The sequence below is a fragment of the Nestor notabilis genome, unplaced genomic scaffold (genome assembly GCF_000696875.1).
Source record: "Nestor notabilis isolate BGI_N333 unplaced genomic scaffold, ASM69687v1 scaffold32033, whole genome shotgun sequence".
NCBI classification, from domain to species: Eukaryota; Metazoa; Chordata; class Aves; order Psittaciformes; family Psittacidae; genus Nestor; species Nestor notabilis.
Window position 1 is genome coordinate 689 of NW_009922115.1, and position 5,876 is coordinate 6,564.

Here is a 5,876-nt window from a genome sequence, read left to right on the forward strand (position 1 = left end):
TGTGAGGTTGCTGCTGTGAAAGAGTGGGGATAGTATATGGGCTAGTGTATTTTTTATACCCTTTGTTTTGTGCTGAAACAGACACACAAATTCAGGGATGCTCTTAAAAGATGTTCACTTCGCTATGTCTTGTAAACACTGTGCCATTTGTGAAATGACCGCAGAACCTGGCAGCCAGGTTATTGCTGACAAGCAGAGCTACAAGAATATGTAACAAAAGCATCTTCAGGGTTTTTTTTAGAATCACAGAAACTAGGGATGAAAGGGCACAAACAGTACATAGTGTGTTCTGTGTACAGCGTCTATGTCAATTTGCTCTAGGTATCGGGTTTCTTTTGTGTCCTGTTGTGGGTATGTTTGAAAACACATTGGAGACAAAATTCAGGGCCTCTGAGAAGGCTTTTCAATAATGTTAAAATTGCAACTTCCCAGTAAATTACCAGACTCTTACTAGGGTAAAACATGGACCACTTCCCCCCCCTCTCCCCCCAAAGGGTAAAGTACTGTTCTTAAGCTCTTCAAACTGTAGGTCTGCTCTGGGACGGACCACTTTTCACCTCTTCACTTTCTAGCTGTTACCAGCCTTATTCTATCTGTAACATGTTCTGTATATTTATGTGCACCTCTGGCTGTGCCCTCTATATTTTGGACTGATGTGGGCCTTGGGTAAATGCAGTAACAAAGAAATTTAGCCTTGATAGTTTCTAAAGTTCACCTGCCACGCTAACTTCTATGGCTGGAGGAGTTTATATTTCTCCGAATGCATTTGCAGTTTGAAACAATCTTCCCGGTTGGATTTTATTGACTTTAGATGCTTTTTAAAGTATTTACTTTGTTGTTTTCTTTCAGGGGAGGGTCTGATTTTGGATTGGGGAGATTAGGATGACGTTTAAAATCAGAAACATTTCATGCAGACCAGTTCTTTAATGCTAGTAGGCACCTGTCTTTTAGAAAGCCTTGTGTTAGCTTCTCTTCTTCTGCAGATATGGACAGAAGACAGTAGAAAGATGGTGCCTTTTTCTCCAGGGTAGCTGCTGTGGCACTACTGTTATAGAAGGTTTATGAGATGTGTCACCTCAGTTGTGAGACTGTTCAAACTTCAGTAGTTTCTTGTGTGGATTTTTCTTCTTTCATAATTCAAACCACAAGAGGGCGCTGAGTATTTTTGGGTTGTCTCTAAGTAAGGCTAGCATTTAAGGATGCTAATTCACTAAGTAGCTGTACTCCGAGACACTTTTAGATATGGTATTTCTATCCAGACGTTTCATAAAATGAAATAATTTACATGTTTTAAGGGTTAAGAGACTGACTGGGGTCATTCCAATCTATAGAAAGAATGTTTGTAACTTACTTTAAAACCTCAAACTTACAGATTTGTGTGCTTTATCATCTGTGGCAAGTAAGCCGTGTTCCCCCAGCACTCACTGTACTCTGGGAACAACTGAGTGCTCCCATATTCACGAGAGAAGGTAAAATGTAACATGTGCATGCAAACCCCATGCACTTGCAAGACCTTTCCTTCTCCTAACGCATTCTTTACCGAGGTCGTCTTTAACCTGAAGCGTTGCAAGTGCGCACAGGAGTCACAGGGGGGCACCTGAGGACTGCCGCAGTGTGTGATAGTGAGCAATGGGGTCATTGCTGGGGTTTTGACTTTTTGCTTTCTGAAACTGCGACACGTCAACGACCTCGCTGATTCCATCTGCTGCAGTGATGGGGTCCAGCAGGTGGCAAGTACAGCTACGCTTCATTACCCCTTCATATTACTTAGGTCTTCTAAGTTGTTCTCTGGAAGCACAGGCAGTAGTTTGGGGTTGCTAGAGGCCTCTGGAATGAAGGCAGAAATTCTCCCAGCTAAGGCTCCCAGCTAAGGCTCATGCTCTGTCATCTGGGAGAGAACTCAGTAACCCTGAAGTATGCTTCTGTAGGGACATGATACCCAGTGGCCTGCTACAGCTACTTTAGTAGCTGCATTTGGTCAGTTTGTTTCACACTGTAATCTGATTAATATTTACCATAAAATAAGTTTGTGTAAAAACATGTCAGAAATGATTCAGACTCCTGTGAAAGGGGGAGAGGTGAAATCCTCTATGAGTAATAACTTACGAAAGATTGTTTTCTCACATAAACTAAAAGATAACAGTTAACGTATATGTCTGAAGTGGCAGTGGGCAGGTGGGGATGCAATGTTATACACCCAGGCTTCTGTGGTTTGCTTTTAACCTTGCTTTTTAATTTACCTGCAGTTAAGCAGTGCGAGGAAACTGAAGGTTTGCTTCATTTTCGTGACAACTGTTAATCAAAGCAAACGTCTTGTTTGCTCCTCTGCAAGAAGATAGAACACTTGGATTTGATATTCGTTGTGATTTTCATGTACTTGCATTATATTCCACATGACACGGACTAGGCTTGTAAACACTGGAGTTTCCTTCTTTGAAATACTTAGGTGTCCAACTTGAAACATTTTGGGTTTGATCAAGGGTCTCTTATCTTGCATATTTATCTGACAACCCTTATCTTCGTTGGTGCTTTTGCCTCATTAGCCAAGGAGATACTACTGCAACTTTATCCCCATTTGGGGAATTTAACCGCTGAAAAAGTGAAACTAATTTGTGCAAGATAACGCAGAAAGCTTGAGGTGGGGCAAGCAACAGTCCACTGTCTGAGAATAATAGACCATTTGAATATCCTCCGACTCTTTAACATTTGGTCTGTAAGCACTGCTAAGTGGGGTACGTAATACTCCGCAAGCCAGAGCTTTTCAAGATTATTTAATGAATTCATATCGCTTGAAGTTGACACTGAAACTTATGATCAGTCAGGTTCCACCCAAATGTCAACAAGCAACTGCGAATCACCATTGTTTGCTGAGCAGTACACTGATGGCAAAATTATCAAAGCATCTGTGCTGAAATTCAGAAGATAAACTATTCAAGTATGAATCTACCTACCGAAAATGCTAGAAAATCACTGCCTGTATAGAGCTATTTTTAGCTGGTTTTATGTCTGTAGTTAGCTGGCATTGTATTCTGAAATTAAGTTCCTTTGGCTTTTAAAAAGAGCATTTTACCATCCCGTACTTTACTGATATTTTATAATCTCTCTGCCCCTATTACTGGCTCTTCCCAGTAGCAATCTTCCCAGCAATCTTTTGCAGACATAGTTTTACGAAGAAGACTAAAGCAGTTGATGTTTCCCTCTGCGTTGGACAATGCCTGATGAATGGTCCTTCTGCAGGGTGATAAGCATCACATTATTATTATTATAATTATTTATTATTATTATTACTATCTTTTTATTTTATTATTATTATTACTTGTGCTGCAGTAGTGCCCAACAGCAGCAGTGCTGCTAGACAGCTGTAAAGAGACAACACCTGTCCAAGGGAACATGCAATCTGCTCTATGGCGCTCCCAACGTGGCTCGTACTAGCAAAGTGAACTCAGCAGGAGATCCAAGTGGTCACTGGATTAGATCTGTGGCAAGCTCCACATCAAGCTCTGATGTCTTTTTGTTGCTTCTACTGGCAGCACGGGAGTATGTGGGTATATGGGGAAAGAAATGTAATTGACTGGCAAAAGCTCAGATTTTGCAGGTGTCTCTTATAGGCACTCAGGGCTCAGTAGATAACTTAGCACCCATAAAAGTTGTGAAACATGTTCGAGGCAAAAAATTGCAAGAAAGGAAAAAGCAGTAAAGACCTGCTCCTTCTGCTTTGTATTTAATGTTTTAACTTTTCCTCAAACACAAAGCATTTAGTTAGGACACTGGTGGACTCTACCAGCAGGTCAAAATGGAAATAACATCCTTGAGTTCCACAGTTCCCTGACCATATCAAGAAAGGACATGCATTATTTTGGTTGCTGTATGTTCTGGTAACTGTGGAAAAAAGACATAATCTAAGACTGCTTTTTGTACATCTGAAAGTGCACACCATCTATTCAAATAAGTTGTACTATCCTTCATTAATTAATCTCCAGGAATACTCAGTTATTTCTTACTGTAGGTCTTGGTCTTAGAAGTATGATATGGCTGTAGTGCTTTTTATCTTCAAAGAAAAATGCAAGGAGTCATGTAGCAAAACCCTTAAGGAAAATAAGGGGTAGGTATATTACCTGAACATAGATAGTAAGTCAATGATAAAGCAAGATGTTTGTCATTGTAGAGAATGTTCTCACAAAAGTAAGTAAGGTCTCTAGAAAAGATCTGTGCTTAGATAGAAAAAAACTTCCTTAAGAATGCCCATCCATTTATTACTTTCTCCTCAACATGTATTAAAAAAGCATTTAGGTAATTCATGGGTGACACCAAAATTTATGCCAAGAACTTCCGCCTTAAAAATCCTGATATCCTGTTGTTCATATAGTGTTTATTTTTCTGCTGCATCTGATTTTATTATACCAGATGATTGGTTGAAGCGTCAAAACTCTGAGTTCAGTTACTTAAAAAGCAGTGTGAATTGGAGAAAAAACATGTATAGGGCCTGTATTTTACAAGGTATATAGCTTACTTTTGTAGAAAAAAACTAACATTATAAGAACAGCAATATCTACAACTGCTACTTCTCAATGGATCAGCAATGAAATAAGCATGGATCTGAGCTGCTAGAAATTGCTCAGGTGTCCTCATTGCTTAAGAGCAACCCATTCTTTCTTATCAGCTCTGACACTTGAAATCGTATGAGAGTAGGTGTCCCTGCCCATGGCAGGGGGTTGGAACTAGATGATCTTTGAGGTCTCTTCCTACCCAACCCATTCTATGAAATACTATTTTTGATATAATCATTTAGGAGTCTGCATTTACAATACAAAATCTAAGTTCCATTTTTAGTTTCTGTGATGGTCTAACCAGGTAGGTAGTCTGTGAAAGTAAAAGGTTAGCTGAGGCTGATCATACAGTTACCACAAGTAACTTCCGTTTAAGTGTATTAAGCTGTGGCAATTTCAACACTCTGTAGAAGCTACTAAGTAGAAGAGATGACTGAAGTTGGAAGAAACGAAAACTCCAAAGAATCACAGACAGTGGTGATAGTACAATGATACTTACATTTTGAAAATTAATTTGTATGGAATTTTTAAATAACCCAGAAGAATTATTTTAGTCAGTGACAAATACAGTGTTTCACGAATATCAATAATGGAAATGGCATCGCCTTTTCTAAAAGCAAGATACTGAAATTATGTTGCTGACAGATTTATTTTTTTTTAACGTGCAAGAATTTATCATTTTAACTTTCTGTCAAAACTTATGTATTTATTAATAAGTTACTGTCTTACTTGCCAACAGTCTTACTATGTTTCTGTTGTTCAAAAGGTTTTAGTGCCAGCTTTATTCACTGGGTCACAGGGTGATTGAGGTGGGAAGGCATCTCTGGAGATTGCCTAGTCCAATACCCCTGCTTGCAGCAGGGTCACCTGCAGCAGTTTGCTCAGGGCTGTGTCTGATTGGGTTTTAACTGTCTCCAAGGGTAGAGACTCCACAACTTTCTGGACAACTTGTTTACTTGTTCTAGTGCTTAAAACCCCTAAGAAAAATAATAATAATAAAAAGTTTTCTTGTATTTTAATGGCATTTTCTGCATTTCAGTGTGTCTATTTCCTCTGTACTTCCATTTCCTTGTGCCTGTTTCATCCTGTATTTCAATTTATATCCAATACTTTTTCTCAGAGCAGTGCTTACAAGTAGTTAAAATATATGTTAGTGATTGTGATATAGTGATATGTAATATAGTGATATGAATTTTGCTTACTGGACAAGGAAAGGAAGGTAAGTTAATCATTGATGAAAGGACAAAGGTTTTGGTTTATGGTATTTACTGTCTTACATACCAAATTGGTCTGAAATTCTGTCCATGCAACTTCTGACTGAAGAACAAC